The sequence below is a fragment of the Nomascus leucogenys genome, chromosome 21 (assembly GCF_006542625.1).
Source record: "Nomascus leucogenys isolate Asia chromosome 21, Asia_NLE_v1, whole genome shotgun sequence".
NCBI classification, from domain to species: domain Eukaryota; kingdom Metazoa; phylum Chordata; class Mammalia; order Primates; family Hylobatidae; genus Nomascus; species Nomascus leucogenys.
In genome coordinates, this window is record NC_044401.1 from 31,770,113 (window position 1) to 31,789,681 (window position 19,569).

General features: G+C 36.1%; 1 pseudogene; it reads left to right on the forward strand.

The window, feature by feature from the left end:
• Positions 1-11,462: 11,462 nt before the first annotated feature.
• Positions 11,463-19,569, forward strand: LOC100580438 (annotated as a pseudogene).

Below are 19,569 nucleotides of genomic sequence, written 5' to 3' on the forward strand. Positions count from 1 at the left end.
TAAATGCGAACAGAAGTATCCTTATAAGAGGGAAGCAGACGGCTTTATTACCATAAAAGAGAAGGTGATGTGATGATGAAAGTAGCAATTGTAATATTGTGTTTTGGCGATGGAGGAAGAGGTCACAAGCCAAAGAATACAGGCAGCCACAAAAAGCTAAAGGAAAGGCAGGAAAATGGATTCTCCTACCAGAGCTTCCAAGAGAAACCAGCCTGCCATTACTTTGACTTTAGATGGTAAAACTGATTTAGAACTTCTATTTTTGGAGCTTTAAGACAATCAATGTGCATTCTTTAAAAGCCTGAAATTTGTGGTATTCTGTTACCACATCAATAAGTAACTAATACAGAAATATGTGGGTGCTTTGTATGTAATCTTATGAACATTACAGGTGAGATAACAAAGGATGAACTGATCAGTGAGCATTCTAGGACAGGTGAAGATACCTTCAGATCTTCATCTTCTCCAGATACCTCTTCATTTTGTTTATAAAAATTAAGGGAGATGTACATTTATCAATAATAAAGGTTTATTGCAAGCATATAAAACTTTTTAGATGAAAGTAAAACAGGACATTTATGTCCTTGGGTAAGAAAAATGAAAAATAGCTTTATAAAGGAAAAGAGAAAATTCTGAAAAATGATCATTTTGCATCAAAAGTGCTGTCACCAAAAAAGTCTATTTCTGGGTAGAGGAATAGTATCCAATACACACAAACACATACACACACGTATATACATATATTTACTGTATGTGATATATTTTCAATTAGTAAGGGAGAGGAAATGATGTGGGGAAAAAAGAAATATAAACAGGCCCCTAAAAAAACCCAATGTATCCAAATAACCAATAAAATTTGAAAGATCCTCAATCGGATAGTGAATTAAGCAAATGTGTAATAAAACAATAATTGTGTGCAATTTAGTCTCACTAGATTGGCACAATTTGTGTAAAAAGAGTTGGTGAAGATGTAGACACACTCAAATTCTAGAAGGATATAAATTAATACAAAAACTTTAAAGAAGAATGAGCAATACTAGTATAATTACTCTATGGCCAGGCAATTGTTTTTTGGCTATCTCATTTGTAAGTGAAAAAGTAAGAAACAACCTAAATAGAATTACCTAACTGTTCTTTAATATGGAAATGAATAAACCATTCTAATGAGAATAAGTATTGTAACAGTACCAAAAGTTTCGTATGAATGAACTATATCAAAAAGTATTAACATGACTAGGTTTCAAAAACCTAATGTTAAGTCAAAAACATTTTCAAAAGTAAATTACATTATGGCTACAATTATAATTTTTTGTAGAATATACAAAATATTGTTACAGATACATATGTTTGTGGTAAAAGTAAAACCTGAGTGTGAATACATACCCCTATTAAATCATTCATTATTCTTTTGATATTTATTTATTGAGTACCTAAAATATGCCATTTTCATCCTAAGGACTTGGGGATTCAAAGTGAACATGAATCACTGCCATGATGTTGCTTACCTACTAGTGGAGAATGAAGACAAAAAGATAACTGTAAGAAATATAATATGTTAAACAGAAAAAAATTCTTCAGAATAATGTTTACCTGAAGTGGGGAAAAGAAAGGTGAAAATATAGGGTGAGAATTAAACTGCATATGGAAATTCTATTTTTCAAAGGACATAAATTGAAAAAAACAAAAACAAAAAAACTAGAGACCTGAAACAGCAATGGTCAACTATTAAAATCATTTCAAACTTATCAGTACCTACATGTATTTTATATAATTTTTTGTATATTTAAAACGTTTCATAGTTTTAAAAATGTAAAACAAAAAGTGGTGCTCAAACTCTTTAGAACAATAAATATATACTTAAATGAATTATCATTTTTTTTAATATGTAGTTTTGATGAGAATGTGGAAGAGAATAAATTGTTATGCTTTTCAACTACTCATTTAGTAAAAACCATGAAATAGTACATACTCTTTGACTAAGCAATCCTTCCTCAAGTAATCTGCATTAGAGAAATAATACAAGGACAAATAAACTTCTGTGAATAAGGATGTTCACTTTTGCATTACCCATAATAGCAAAAACTGGAAATAACCTAAATCAAAAAGTGATTATTTAAATAAATTATGCCTCACAAAAACAATAGCATATTATGTCACTGTAGAATGAGATAGATCTTTAAGTACCAGCATGGAAGTCTGCCTGTGATTTATTGCTGAGTGAAAAAAAGTAAGTACCAGAACCATATGAATAGTGAGAAGCAATATTTTGCTTAAAAAAACTACCTATTTATATATTCATAGAAAATGTCTAGAAGGATAGACACAAAACTATTTATAGTGGCTACCTCTGAAACCTGGAATTAGAATGGGTTTTAATGTGAATTTGTTTATTCTACCTTATACCCCCTTATAGTGTTGAATTTCACTACTAATATTATTTAAAGAATAATGAGCAGTACTAGGTGGATAAGTTATACATGTGGGAAATTGATCACTGACCTTTCACTCTCTACTCCTGCTATTACTCATCATACTAATGTAGCAAAACTCCACCTCTAGTTAAATACAACTCCCTGCTTATTCTATGTCTGTATCAATACAGCTGAATATGCTTGGAGAAAAACAGCCAACCATGGTGCTGGGCACACTTTAAATTCATAATCACTAAACTTCCAGTGTGCCCTTTAGTGGTGCTAAACAATCAAACTACTTTTTCCTAAATCCAATTAATACCCCATGCTCTTCAGAAAGCTATTGTTTTCCTTTTTCTCTCCAGACTTCTAGCTCTGTCTCCCGAGTTATCACTCCCAGCTGATAACCTTCTTTCCTATTTCGATGAGCAGGAAAAGAGCAATCTGGAAAGAATTTCCACCAGCGGCAACCAATCTACCTTCTCCATGCCCCTTCCCTTCTGTTGTTATGCATGAATTATGTTCTGAGATCAATCCTTCCCATATGCATTTCACCCTATTCTTTTTCATCCACAAAAAGGCATGACTTTAGTAATTCTTTTCTCATTCTGGTACATCATTATTAATTAATCTCTACTGAATTACCTCCAACAGCATATCAATTATCTGTAATTCTCCCTATTTAAAAAAATAAAATTAAAATACAAACTTCTTGGCCCCATATGTCTTTCTGACAATCCTCCATTTCCCTACTCTATTTTTACAGCAAAAACTTTCAACGTTTAGTTCCCTTTATTAGTTCTTTAATTTTCTTTCTTCCGTTTTTTCTGGAATTCATTGTGTTGAGCTTGTTGTCTGTACCACTTCATTTAAGATTATTCTTATGAAAGTCAGCTACCAATCACCAGTTCTCAGTTCTATAACTTGGCCTATCTTAACATACTCTTGACTTTGCTTCCAGATCACTCTTATAGTTCTTTCCTACCTTCCTGGCTATTTTGTTTTCTTCTTGAGCACTTCTTTATTCTCTCGTCTTGCCATTGGTGGGCTTTAAGGATTAATCCTTTCTCCTCTTTAATTCTCTGTCTTCACTCCCTTGGTAATTTTATTCAGTCTCATTTCCTTAAGACCTACTCCATGCTGACAACCCCCATACATGTATCACTACTTCAGACTTCTCTTCTGAACTCTATATTAAGTTTCAGTTACCAATTCAATATTTCCATTCAGAAGTTTCATAGTCATCTCCCATGGTCCTTCCACCTTCTCCAGTCTTTGTTTTTGGTGTGTGTGTTTATTTTTTATAAATGGAAACTAGATTGTTCTAAGAGATTAAGCTAAAATATTTTTGCCATACGCACAGCCAGTTCTGTCAGAAAATACTATTGTCTCTATTTTCAAACATGCTAAGAAACTGACCATTTATATTGTCTCTACCATGAACACCCTGGTTCCCACCATTGTTACTGCTTATCTCGATTACTGAAATCAATTCCAACTTGTCTTGTCTTTCTAGTCCTCTTTTCTACCCTACTGCCTAGTCCCAACAATGTTCAAACTGTTTTCTTCTATAAGTCAGATAACGTTATTTCTCTGCCCAAAACCCTCCAATGGCTTCCCATCTCTCTTACAGTAAAAGCCAAGTTTTTTTTTTCAATACCCTACAGGGCCCTACATGATCTATTTTCCTTTTTATTACTTTTCTGACCTCTTCCCCAACTACTCTTCCCCTTACCCAGTTCATACCTGCTGCTTATTGAGAACACTAGACAAATTTCCTCCTGGGTGACTTTGTCCTTTCTTACCTTCTGTATGAAATATTCTTCCACTACAGAGACACATAAATGCTTGTTTTCTTATCTATTCCAGCACTTTGCTCAAATTCTACCTTCTAACTGACAACTTCCCCAGCAATCCTACTTAACATTGTAACCCTACCCCCTACCCTGGTACTTCCTTGTCCTCTTCTCTGCTTTATCTTTTTCCAAAGCACTTGTCAATATTAGAAATTAATTAGAGTTATTGGTTTACTTCCTTATTGACTATAGTGTGCAAAAAAAAACCCCACTTCATAATATAATTACTTGATTTTATTTCCCATTCTATGCTCAGCATTTAGGACATGCTTGGAAATAGTATATTTTTAATAAATACTTCTTGAATAATGGATTAATTGATCCAGTTATAGCAGATCCGAGACAAATATTTTCAAGTCATTAAAGGGCAAAGAAGGTAATTAACTATTTTTTTAGACATCCAACCTAAAGAAAAATATAAACCCAATCACAGATACTTGTATATGTAATAAAATAATCTTAGTTGTTGAAAGATTATATTTTCTTATTAATATAGTTTAAATTCCAAAGCATTAATTTTCTCAATCAATGATAAGCAGACTTATCGTTAAGACTTTGTGTTCTGCTGAGGATCTAATATTTATTTTTAGGTCATTTAATGATAGTTATAACATTAATTTATACAATGACATATAACCAGATATATTACAAACATATTATTATTTAATTTTATGTTGGTCCTCGGTATAATCATAAAAACTCTTTATACGAACATTGAGAAAATCTCCTGCCTATGCAGTAAATATTCATATTGGCATCAGATGGTAATATTATAAGTTAAAAAAATAGGAATTATTATTTTTTTTTTAGTGGTCTTGATAGGTGATCCTGTAGAAAAATAAAGTGGTAGCTCAGTCAAAACACTGTAAAGCTCTACAGGATATAGACTCCAATCCAAAAGACACAAAACAAATTAATATAATATGAGAATAAAGATATTCAGTATTAATCTATTTAATGGGGTTTAATTCACAATTTCCTCAAATTATTTGAACCCGGAACTTTTTTACTTTCATAAAGCAAATTGATATGCCATAGACTTAAAAGTCTATTGAACATATATAGATATATTATTGATTTGTTTGGTACATTGAGAATTTTGTATTCCATATAAAATTCAAGAAATAGATATATGAGAAAATTATTTTAGAGCAGAATGTGTCATCAATATCTTATTTAGGGAATCATAATTTTTGTAATATTTAGCATCTTATCACGGAGACTGTGAATTTGATAATGTTATTTAATAATGATATGGACAGGAAACAGGGAAATACTGGGTAGAAGAGGGCACTTCCCTGGCAGAGGTCCCACCCTCAAGCCTGGAAACTCAGACCTGAAATGCCTAAATGGGAATAAGCATTCCTGTTTCCGTGCCCCAAAGTTGCCTTTTGGCCCGCCACGCCCCCTTATCTTGTGCCCATATAAACCCCAGACCCTGGGCTCGTGCGCCTGCCCATCTGTGTGCTCCCAGTCCCATAAGGGGTTTGAGCGCACACAGTGGCCTAACAGAGGAGCCATACCTCTGTCGCATGACCTGCAAGTGGGGTCAGGGAACTCTTGTTTTCAGTAACATATATAACAGTTTCTGAACAACTTTTTAAAAGCAAAAGAAAGTTAATATATCATTTTTGAGTGGATGTGCATCAAGTCAAATTTATGCTCACATATATGTGCAGACAAAGAATGTATCAATATTTAGCAAGAGAAGTCTGTCTAGGAGCTGGTACTGAATAGTTTTCTAGACCTCTTTTTCACAAGCAAATAAACTATATATAATCAAATTTAATAAATTTATTAATTTTACTGAGGGTAGAGTTGATAACCAATTTTTTAAGTACTCAGCAAGAATCAGAAATTTGAAAAAGGAGCTACTCAAATCTTGGCTAAAAACTGTGTTTAGCTGGGCGCAGTGGCTCACGCCTGTAATCCCAGCACTTTGGGAGGCTGAGGCGGGCGGATCACCTGAGGTCGGGAGTTTGAGACCAGCCTGACCAACATGGAGAAACCCCATCTCTACTAAAAATACAAAAATTAGCCGGGCGTGGTGGCGCATGTCTCAGGAGGCTGAGGCAGGAGAATCGCTTGAACCCAGGAGGCGGAGGTTGCAGTGAGCCGAGATCTGGCCACTGCACTCCAGCCTGGGCAACAAGAATGAATGAAACTCCACCTCAAAAAAAAACAAAAAAAAAAAACTGTGTTTAACATGGAAAAAAAGTTGTCCCAGTCATATATATTCAAGTGAATATTGTTTTCTCAAAATAGTACCCCAGGCTGACAGCAGACTCGTTCAAATTCCACTGCTCTGCTGATCATGCTCAGTAGTCAAGAGTTTTCATTTTTTGAAGATAATTTGGTAGTAAAAGTTTGGAGATTACAAACAATGGAATTTACTTTCTCTCACAACTCTAAGCCATTTTAAAGGCAATTCCCCCCAAAAGGATATAAATATGTGGCTCGAATAACAGTATTTTAACAGTGCTACTCTCCCACAGTGAGTAAGCTAACACCTACTTGGATATTTAAATTATGTTGTAGCCCTCAGTCAAACATACCATGATTTTGGAATTATGTTTCTTGCATATATGTACAACCTCTATCTGCATTCACAGGCATTTCTCTTCTTAAAACTAAAAGATGACGTTGTAAACCTCCAAGGACTTTAAATGATCCCTTGTTACCACTCAGATATCATAGAAAGAGTCTAGTGCAGTGTGCAGCAGAATTTCCCAAGCAGGGGCATCTGCAAACTAAATCACAGGGAATTCAAGGCTTCTCTATCATATTTTATAAATATTTTGTTTTCACTTTGATATAATCTACAAGATTTAATATATCTGGATCTTCTGAATGATTGCTCATACAGCCAAAAGCCAACTGATAAAGAAGTTCATTGCTTGAGTTTGTTAAAATCACACTGATGCCTTATTGAACTATTATAACTTGTAGATTAATCAATAAAAGAAAAGTGGTGACTCCATATAAAAAAAAATCCATTACTGCCTAGAAAGAACAAACAATATCACTACGTGGTTTACTAGCAACCATGTAGTAGTTTAAATCAGTATGTGACAGATGTTGAGCTAAAAAGAACATGCTCAAAGAAGCCAAGTTTTTATGCATGCCTCAAGCATTGGTTAAGTTTAAGCAAAACATATTCATCAATCAAATTTATGTTGATCATAGGCATGTAAGCGTTTTTATACAAATGTTCACTTGTGTGGATCCTATAAACATATCAGAGCCGTAAGCCTGAGAAATATTAAACGAGGTTTATGCTCGCACATATTTAATAGTGTATATAAAATTAATCAGAAATAAAATAGTTATCCAAGTAGGGAGCTCCTGAGAATATTTTTCTTTTATTTATTTATTTAAAAACTTGTACACATTCATAGGGTACATGAGAAATTTTGTTACATGTATGTGATGCTTTCTTCTGTTAAAATGGATCTCTGTATTACCTTAATTAAGGAACTATGTCATGTACTATTGAGCTGTCCAATGAGAAATCACTAACACCATGTCTATGGCTAGGCAGAATCCAGATGTGCTGTAAATAGAAATTACAATCAGGTTTCAAAGGCTGAATTCAAAAACAGTGCAATTTGCTTCATTAATAATTTGTGTATTGACTCTAGGTTGAAATGATAATATTTTGGGAATATTGGGTGAATAAAATACATTCTTAAAATTAATTTACTAGTAACTTTTACCTTTTAAATGTGGCTTCTAGAAAACATATACCTGTGTGGCTTGCATTACATTTCAATTGGGCAGCATTGCTTACAGTTATCTCCAGCCTCCGTGTCAAATGTGCACCTTACTCCAGTTACAGCAAACATTAGGTCATCTTGAACATACCATTGTGTTTTATTTTCATTCCTCTGTGTTTTTGCACATGATATTTCATCTTCTTAAATTGGCCCCCATATCTTCTATTTTTAAAGAATCACTGCTAATTCTTCATTACCTAACTCAAAAGCTAATATCTTAATGAAAACTCTGATTTTTTCCAATTTAGAAATTTTCAGGAGTTCCCTACTTGGATAATTATTTCAGGGCTCCTCTGACCCTTATGCATGTCTATAATTCAGCACCTGTCACAACTGTCACTCTTTCTACATGCTTCTTCCCTGTCGAGATGTTGAAGATAAGGTATTGTTTTCATTAGCTTTTCATTCACAGGCTTTAGCACACAGCAAATGTTCGGTAGACATTTGTTGAATGAATTATTAATTATTATTTTCAATGAACAAATATTTACAGTTGAAAGTGTATACTTTATATCGATGTATAACTCTGATGTCAACTGGGTTATCTTTGCCATTCAGATCTCGGCAAGTTAGGCTAAATCTGAAAAAGTTTACAACCCTCTTTATTAGAGATATGAATTCTCATGTTGCCTAAATTTTTGATGTTCTGCTTTGCATTATCCCACTTAACACTGCCTCTGTTTTCTATGAATGCTATTTCTATTCCTCATTTTGTCTATACATGGAATTTACTCCATTTCCTAACTTTCAAAAAAAAAAAAAACACACACAAAATCACACAAAGCACTTGTGTTTGTAATAGATCTTGTTTCGGTCTTAGATCAATGAAATGAGTTTAGAATACAAAAATCAAACAGCTTTAAAAGAAAAATCAGAAATAACCACTTAAACATCTTTTTAGGTATTCCAACACTGGAATATATATATATATATATATATATAAAATTTAAATATAAATATATTTAAATTTTTCACCACATAGAGCCCCAGTCATGTATCTTTTTTCTTTTTCGCTCCTCGTATCCCTTCTCTCTAAAACTATTTTCTTCTTCCTTTCACTCTTAAACATCCAGGTATTTTCGTTGACTTTTTTAGACATTTATTTATAATTCCTGACCTCACTTTCAAGCTCATCTCAGATGTGTAATAACTCTCAAGAGAATGCAAAGAATAGAAAGATCTTTTATGTATCACTAATCATCATTTACTGGATGCACATACTCCTGTTTCAGAATAGGAAGTTTTGTATTTTACAAAACATAGAACATGGGGTGGTTAATATTATTCTTTTGTTGTTGTTGAATTTAAAACATTGAAATAAATTCAGCATTTGTAAAAACAATTGTCTAGAAAGAATACTGTAAATTTTTATATTCTTTTCCTGGATTCTAAAACTAATTGCTATATTCAATTTAATGTTTTATGGGATAAATGTGAACTATCCCAGATTTAGATTTTTTATCAGTCTGCGAAGTATTTAAAGTTTTTGCCAACTGGCAAATGTACTACTAAACAGTAAGCAAATTTTGGTAAGTGAATTGGTAACAGGGTAAAATAGTAGCTATTTTCATAAAGTGGCATAAAAAATTCTAGAACCTCAACACATAAATAAGTTTTCAGGTTCAACATAAAATAATCAAGAGTTTAAAAAAACAAATAAATACTTTGTTAGTGTTAACTATATATTTAGAACAGATAAATATAACATTTATTCAGAGGAAATTAAACATCTGTTATTCTATTACAAAGTAATTGCTGTCAAGAAAAATATATATGTGTATATATATTTAAAGCAATTTTTAATTTTACTCCATTCTGTTGAGCATCAGAATTAACTCAATTTTATTTTTATTATTTATTTTTGAGATACAGGGTCTCACTCTGTCACCCTGGATGGAGTGCAGTGGCATGAACATAGCTCACTGAAGCCTCAACTTCCTTAGCTAAAGTGATCCTCCCACTTCAGCCTCCCAAGTAGCTGGGACTACAAGCACACACCACCATACCTGGCTAAGTTTTTAATTTTGTAGAGAAATGGTCTTGCTCTGTGGCCCAGTCTAGTCTCAAACTCCTAGGTTCAAGAAACCCTCCTGCCTCAGCCTCCCAAAGTTCTGAAATTACAGGCATGAGCCACTGCACCTGGTCTAATCCAATTTTATTTTAAAGTGTATGATTCACTAATGCTATCCAACAATAATGTGGGGCTTCACTAAGTCAAGAGCGGTAGCCAAGATGCTTCAAATGGAAAAAAAGTATTTATGATATATTTAGAGGATAGAGTCAACATGGCATTAAAGTGAATTGGATGTGGAACTTGAAGGATGACTCATCAAAAGATGAGTCTCACCTTTTGAAGTGCATACAAATAAAAGATACATTTATAGATATGAAAGGCAGGAAACATTATCTCTATTTTACATGAAAATTAGAAAGTGAAGTCATGTGTTTTGAGACATGGAGGATCTGGTAGAACAGGGTGTCTTAGCTCAGTCTGCTATAACAAAATATTGTAGCCTGGGTGGCTGAAACAACAGAAATTTTATCTCACAGTTCTGGAGGGTGGAAGTGCAAGATCAAGGTGTTAGCCAATTTGGTTCCTATGAGAACTATCTTCCTGGCTTTCCAATAGCTGCCTTTTTACTATGTCCTTACATGGCAGAGATACAGAAAGAGCTCTGATCTCTTACTCTTCTTATAAGGACACTGATCCATGGGGGCACCCATATCATGGCTTCCTCTAAACTGAATTACCACTCAAAGTGTCCACTTCTAATATTACCACATTGGGGATTAGGGCTTCCACACATGCATTTTTGGGGGAAGCAAGTATTCAGTCCATAACACGGAGTAAACATGTAGAACAGCAATTGTTAGGAACTTTGGAGAAAGCTCAGCCTAGAGAATTTTGGAATGACCACAAAATGGTGCTAAGTATCCACTTGAGGTTGCAGGCCACAGTTTCTCAGCGGCAACAATAAGCACATTCTTGAGGTCTTTTCCAGAAGTGTTCGTGGGACAAAGATATTTTAGCTGAATAGATTTTTAGAATAGATATGACAGAAGGAATATGTGGAAGGTAACTGAGAGTTGAAAATGATAGGACTTGAAGAAATGCATACTGTTTTAATATCAATATTTATTTGTTTACCCTGACAGAAAATACAAGTTTTCTGGATTAGAAAAATTCCAATTATTTACTCATGTAACAATCTTAGCTCTGATACCCCATGCCCAAGTTCCTCAAGGGGCAACACAGTGAGGATCAGACAGTACCTTGTATACATGGTTTGTACAAAATTATCTTCTGAGCTAAGCATAGATCTTGAGTTAATGTTTGTTAAGCAGTTATTTGCAATCTTATAATAATTTCCTCAACATTCAAATTCATTTGTAAGCAAGTACTCAGAAGAGATAAAAGAATGGTAGATATTCGTTTTGAAGACACCTTAGAAAGTATCTCCACAGGCAGCAGATCCGTGGCTGTGGGCAATGAGGAGGGCTCTGAGAGAAAGCTCACTCTAGAAGCTGGGGTCCAGATTAGGAGGAGGAGGGAGACCTCTCTCAGGTCAGGTTTGTCTCACAGCCTTGGACAGATATTTAACTAAAAATCAAAGAAACTGCAGAAACCACTACTATTTTACTATTTTTCCTCCTTCCTTTCTCCTTGAGCTTCACTTGCTCTTTCTTCTCCCTTATTTTTTGCTTCACCCCCCTTTTTTTTTTTTTTTTTTCTGAGTTGGAGTCTCGCTCGGTCCCCGGGCTGGAGTGCAGTGGCACGAACTCGGCTCACTGCAAGCTCCGCCTCCCAGGTTCACGCCATTCTCCTGCCTCAGCCTCCCGAGTAGCTGGGACTGCAGGCACCCGCCACTGCGCCCAGCTAATTTTTTTTTTTTTAGTTTTAGTAGAGATGGGGTTTCACCATGTTGGCCAGGATGGTCTCGATCTCTGGACCTTGTGATCCGCCTGCCTCGGCCTCCCAAAGTGCTGAAATTACAGGCGTGAGCCACCGCGCCCGGCCTCCTCCTTTTTTTTTTCTTTTTTAACTTTTCTCATTTTCTTCATTCTCTTTTCCAGAACATTGCTGACCACCTCCCATAATAAAGGGAGAGTTGTGTTTGACCTTTTTAGCCTGTTCTGGTCCAAGGAGTAATATGCTTCTCAGAGGTTCTCTACATGCTCTGTTTAAAAATCTATATTTCCAGTAACTGCTGATTGGCCTTAATTCATGTGACCCTATTCTGAAATATTGGTCAGTAGGTGGAAGAAGACTGAAGTGTTATGACCTGGTTCATAATTTATTACTGAGTCCCAGTTCAAGAGAATGATAGTGCAAGTGGCAGTGTTAGAACCTTAATAATTAAATCTGTAAGGTGAATTCCTCTAGATTACTGATCTGTATTAATTCTTCTCTTGGCAACTGAGTTTCTGATGCTAATGTACAACCTTGAATCACAGTTCTTTTCATTGAGATCCTTACCCCTACTGAGAGGTGACAGCGTGCTGGTAGTCCTCACAGCCCTCGCTCGCTCTGGGCACCTCCTCTGCCTGGGCTCCCACTTTAGCAGCACTTGAGGGGCCCTTCAGCGCACCGCTGCACTGTGGGAACCCCTTTCTGGGCTGGCCAAGGCCGGAGCCAGCTCCCTCAGCTTGCAGGGAGGTGTGGAGGGAGAGGCGCGAGCGGGAACCAGGGCTGCGTGCGGCGCTTGCGGGCCAGCTGGAGTTCCGGGTGGGCGTGGGCTTGGCGGGCCCGTCACTCGGAGCAGCTGGCTGGCCCTGCCAGCCCCAGGCAATGAGGGGCTTAGCACCCGGGCCAGCGGCTGCGGAGGGTGTACTGGGTTCCCCAGCAGTGCCATGCCAGCCCACCAGCGCTGCGCTCGATCTCTCCCTGGGCCTTAGCTGCCTTCCCGCCGGGCAGGGCTCGGGACCTGCAGCCTGCCATGCCTGAGTCTCCCACCCCCTCGTAGGCTCCTGTGCGGCCCCAGCCTCCTGGAAGAGCACCACTCCCTGCTCCCCAGCGCCCAGTCCCATCGACCACTCAAGGACTGAGGAGTGTGGGCACATGGCACAGGACTGGCAGGCAGCTCCATCTGCAGCCCCTGTGCGGGATCCACTGGCTGAAGCCAGCTGGGCTCCTGAGTCTGGTGGGGAAATGGAGAACCCTTATGTCTACCTAAGGGATTGTAAATACACCAATCAGCACTCTGTATCTAGCTCAAGGTTTGTAAACACACCAGTCAGCACCCTCTGTCTAGCTCAGGGTTTGTGAGTGCACCAATCGACACTCTGCATCTAGCTGCTCTGGTGGGGACTTGGAGAACCTTTATGTCTAACTCGGGGATTGTAAATAAACCAATCGGCACTCTGTATCTAGCTCAAGGTTTGTAAACACACCAATCAGCACCCTGTGTCTAGCTCAGGGTTTGTGAATGCACCAATCAACACTCTGTCTAGCTACTCTGGTGGGGACTTGGAGAACCTTTGTGTGGACACTCTGTATCTAGCTAATCTAGTGGGGAGGTGGAAAACCTTTGTGTCTAGCTCAGAACGAGTCTGTCAAAACAGACCACTTGGCTCTACCAATCAGCAGGATGTGGGTGGGGCCAGATAAGAGAATAAAAGCAGGCTGTCCGAGCCAGCGGTGGCAACCGCTGGGGTCCCTTTCCACGCTGTGGAAGCTTTGTTCTTTCGCTCTTTGCAATAAATCTTGCTACTGCTTGCTCTTTGGGTCCACACTGTCTTTATGAGCTGTAACACTCACTGTGAAGGTCTGCAGCTTCACTCCTGAGTCATCGAGACCATGAAACCCACCAGAAGGAAGAAACTCCGAACACATCCGAACATCAGAAGGAACAAAGTCCAGGGCGCCACCTTAAGAGCTGTAACACTCATGAGGGTCCGCGGCTTCATTCTTGAAGTCAGTGAGACCGAGAACCCACCAATTCCAGACACACTGCTTTAATCCATGTTGCAGAACACGCAGCTGCGTATTTATTCAGTCTACTCAGAACATGACTCATCTAAACAATGCTGTAATGATCATTGAAATGGGAAATAACACAAAATGTACATTGGCATGCAATAAAATATCCAATACTCTTCCCCAAAAATCTTGTTGAAAACTTAAATGTTTAAGGTTTTTTTGTCTTTAAGTAAAAGTTTTTTCTTTCTTTTTTTTTTATGTTTACTTGAGAAAAAGAGAAAAAGACCCCAAAATGAATTGACTTAAAACAGTAAAACTCATCCAACTTAGAGTTTTAAGTTTGGATTATTAAATTTTGGTATATGTTTTATTTGATTTTTTTAGTACTTCCTATTTAATCAAGTAACAAGATGTCCCCAAATTTTCATGTAAAAACAGAGCATATGAAATTAGAAGAAAAAAATGAGTTTCTGAAACTATTTTAATTTTTTTTTTTTTGGTGTCATTTTAGTTCAAGTTTTGGGCAGAGATTCAGGCCAGTTCTTATTTTATCCAAACTAGTGCATCCCTAATCATAATGCTAGCAACCAGCTGTGTTGATTCACTTGCATTTGGTACATGTTTTATTGGGTTGCAGAGAAAAAGAATTTAATTTTATTATGTGCTCAAACAAGGGTACTTTTTAAGTCAAAAACAACACAGGACCATCTTTTATTTTTGCCACACTTATGACAGTAATGAATAATCACATTATTTGCATCTTTTACGCTAGTCCACAACTAATTTGAAATAAACATTTTTCCTTACTAGAATATAAAATATAAGTCTTTAATCTGTTTTATTATTTAATGATTTAAAATATCAAATTAACAGCCTCTTCCTTAAGTTCTTGGTTGGAAGAATATGTTGAAAGATGCCCAAAATGACATTATATCCTATTATAAAGTCATCTGTCCTGTTATTTTTATTTATGTGCGTTCAAGAAAAGATAACGAAAATGTGGAAATTGACGACATATGAGTTCACATATGTAAACACACACACGTACAGGTACACACAGACCATTCAGCATTAGTTAAGTATTAATTTGTTTCCACATTATTGAAAAGAGACATCACTTTCAAATTGACTTTATACATAAATTCAGCTGACTTTGATTCATTTATAAATAAAATGTAAAGTAGAGTCAGCTAAATAACTGGCAATATCTCAGAATATTTTACCTCACCATGTCCTTTTAAGATACAATTTTAAATATGTATGACTATGGACAAATTACCTGCTCAATTAGGTGCCCCATACACACATCATATTTGAGACTAACTCCAATTAAATTCTAATTAAATGCAATAAAGTTATATTGTGTTCTTCAGATGCCCCAAGATTGAAAATTAGGTAAACTGCTTCTAAAAATAAATGCAAATATGTATATAGGTGAGAGTTTCCATGATATAATCTAAATAAACCGGAAAGCCTATTAAGTTAGAATCTATACTTTGTAGTACTTCAAAATTTCCTATATTATATTCATAACAAAAAGTTATTTTAATTACCTTGATATATAGGACTAGTCTGCGTAAAATATTGTGTTCCTCCAGAATTGTTTTATGTAAACACATTTCTGAAACATCAGCGAATACATATTATGTTTCCATTTTATTTTTATGATAACGAAAGCATGCATACCTGTTTGATAAGCAAATGATACATATTGTATAATGCATAATTCAGCATTTTAATATCAAAATAAGACTTTACATGATGCAATTAGGACTCAGAATCTAAGAATATAAAATAATAAAAACAGTCTATCTTGTTACTGAGCAGTCTCAAACTGTAAAATTATTGATTTCTTGTCAAATTACTAACATATTAAATAAAACAATATTAAGAAAACAGTTTTGTCCATGCATATATATAATTCTAATTCCTTTTCTCTTCACATTTTTCAAATCTCAGTCCTAGGAATCTGTGGTCAGTGAAGGGCAATTCCAGCAGGTGGAGTAATAGTAAAGGAAATACTCTGTGTGACTGTAACTCTCTGCTTCTGTTGTCATCTTGGGCAAAAATTAGCATAAATCAGATGAGGTTAATATAGAATAGAAGCAAAAAGCGTAAGTATAGATAAACACATTCTTTGCATGGTAAATGTATTGCTGCAGAACAAAAACATATTCCCTCTAGTCTTCAATTTTCTCTGTATTTTTCCTGTGCACTTTCAAAAGTTTCCTGGAGAACTTGCGTTTAATACAAAAGTCTGACAGACTAGCTCATTATCAGCAGCACCAAATTTGACAGAGAACTCCTGTGTAACGTGTTGGGGGAAATCAGAAAGGTCAGGCTCAGGCAAATTCAACGTTGGTATCAGGGTCGTTTGAGACTTCAGAGAGAGGCTTTTCTAATAAGGTCATGGCCTTGCCAACTCACACTTGTTTAGCCTGGTCAGAGCTTTCACTGTCCTGTTCAGAAGCATGACAGAGAGATCTTTGCCAAGGAGAGGGGAGACACACACACACACACACACACACACACACACACACACACACACAGAGGATGGATGTTCTGTGTGCATCTGATTCTGTTTCTCCTAGGAATCATATTGAGCTTCACCAGAAGTTTACTTACCGAGCAAACATAGATAAATATAAAAATGTTAATTTATTTTATATCTGTTTTCAAAACTGAAGAAGAGTATACATTTTTATACTTGACTGCCATCTTTCATGATTCAGAGCAGAAGTCTCCCCACCCCATGCCTAAACTCTGGTCATGAAATCTTACACAGAGCTCCACTTGAACAAGTAAATAGGTGTCTGGTGCCAAAAGGAAGGCCTGGGATCACTCCTCGAATGGACGGCAATTTACAAGGTCTCCTTCTGTGTGCCTTTTAGTTCTTGTAGGTAAATGTAGAGACTACTCCTCAGCATGCCAGAATATTCTGGTTCAGAATCGTAAAGATCTGATATCTAGCTTGTTTTTATGTTTTTTTCTTTAGCCTGTGAAGCGGAGTATTTTAGTTAATGCCTTGAAATCTAAATTACATACACTCCTGTAGTCATACACAGAAACATAAAGCACCTCGATCTTTTTATATTTTCAAAGTACTACAAATAAATAATTGAGATCAATTGAAAAAACATACATTTCAGTAGTCTAAATGTTGCTTCTTTGTGTTATGTCTGACACTGTCAGTTAACCGGATAAATAAATGTAGGCATTATTTTACCAACTATGCATGAATGGGAAAACATTATTATAAACCATGGATCCCATATTCTATAATAATTATTTGTTGTCAAATATTTTCCCTCAAGATAGTTTAACAACATTATAATGCTGTATCATCATAGAAATAAAAAAGATGATGAAATAGTTAACTAGTATTCTACTGAAATTACTCCAGATAAACCACAAATACTTAAATTCATCCTCTCACTTTTATTCTCTTTATCTCCCTGTATGTAGCGTCACTAATTTAGGGGAAAATATATAGGATGTGGCTTGTACACTTCTACAGTCTGTCTGAATTTACCTCAGTGAGACTCATTAGACAAATGAGCATAAGATTCCAAAAATCCAAAAGCACCTCATAATGGGCATTTACATTAGCATAATTGAATAGCACAGAAGTTAACAAAAAATGTTTTAAGATCTAAACAAAAGTAAGCCTTTAATCAAGACACTCTTGATTCTTTTTATAAATGTTAAACAGAGAGAAAAATCCGTGCTTTCATGTAAATATTTTCCACATCATAATCAACTCAATTTTTTGCTAATTTCTCTTGTCTGTGTAATTCCATATCCCTCACAAGCACATAACCACTTTTGAACAGCAGAGCTGTAGAATCCCTGAAGACACATTGACATTTTTTCCTCATTTTGAGGGGATAAAAAATTTATGAGTTACTGCCAGGAGGATAAAAGTATCTTATCTGGGAATAGCCAATCAATTAAGTGAAATAAATTTTATTGGAATATATTGTGTTGGTGGGAACTCTCCCTCTCTCTGATTTCATATGAAAGTACTTGTGTTAGAATACTACCGCTTATGACTCTCACGAGCTTTTATTTCTGTATTTACTGATTACCTGACTGGTTGATAACAAGACACTGTCATTCGACGGGTTCATATTTCTTGAATTTGTAGAATTAAAGCATTGAAAATTTTCAAATACAGAACATTTGCTTCTTTTTTTCCACCTCAGCCAGAAGAGGCAGCTGTCTTGAAAACTCAAGTTGCTTTGCAGACACAGTCTTTTCCTCAGATAGATGGTTTGTTCCAAGATATTCACAAGTATAGAAAATGGGGATAATGTAGGAAAAGGAAAGAATAATACCAAAAAAACTCTTTTAAACATAAATCTAAAGTGACCTATACATTTTTATGTTTATACATTTATATCCATCTAACTGTCTCTTGTGTCTTATTTCTCAATTAGCCTTTAATTTAGGAAGGAAGAAAATAAGTGCTATGAATCCACTGACACCCTCAATCCCTAGATAGCTTGAAGACATTCTGATAACAGCTCTGCTGTTAACTATGGTATCAATGTCGAAATACTTTGCTTGAAATCACTCACTTTGGTTTACTAAAAATGAGAACATTATATCAGAGAAAATTTACATATTATCTAACGTATTATCTAACTAGTAGTGTCTTCTAAAATTATCTTTAACCAGAAGATAGTTGTAAAATAACAGTACACTCAGCTGATGATATGACAATATTTTCCTTGATGAAGCAGCCATTTAAATGTTAAGGCCTTCTTATTAGGCCAATGTAACATTAACACGTTGAATCTTTTCTAATAAATTTTGGTTACTAGATCATGAAATGAATTTTTGATAATATATTTCAGTTTAGGCTATGCAAAGAGAAGAATTCGTTTTGTCAAAAGATATCATACTGTGGCTTCCTGCATATGAGGCTTTAATTTACTAAAAAGATTCAATGAAAGCATTGATAAAACAGTATCATTTAAGATTATATAAAGTAGTGATAAATTAGGATGATACTCTCAGCACACTTAGAAGTATAATTTTATAATAATTAGGTCATGACAGCAGGGGTGGGAGCCACCTTCTTTCCCTTGGCCCTCTTTCCTTTCCACAGACCAGAGACAAAGCAAGAGAAGAAGCAGAGACTGTTGGCCCGGGCCGAAAAGAAAGCTGCTGGCAAAGGGGATGTCCCCACGAAGAGACCACCTGTCCTTCGAGCAGGAGTTAACACCGTCATCACGTTGGTGGAGAACAAGAAAGCTCAGCTGGTGGTGATTGCACACGACGTGGATGCCATTGAGCTGGTTGCCTTCTTGCCTGCCCTGTGTCGTAAAATGGGGGTCCCTTACTGCATTATCAAGGGGAAGGCAAGACTGGGACGTCTAGTCCGCAGGAAGACCTGCACCAATGTCACCTTCACATAGGTGAACTCGGAAGACAAAGGCGCTTTGGCTAAGCTGGTGGAAGCTCTCAGGACCAATTACAACGACAGATACGATGAGATCCGCCGTCACTGGGGAGGCAACGTCATGGGTCATAAGTCTGTGGTTCGTATCGCCAAGCTCGAAAAGGCAAAGGCTAAAGAACTTGCCACTAAATTGGGTTAA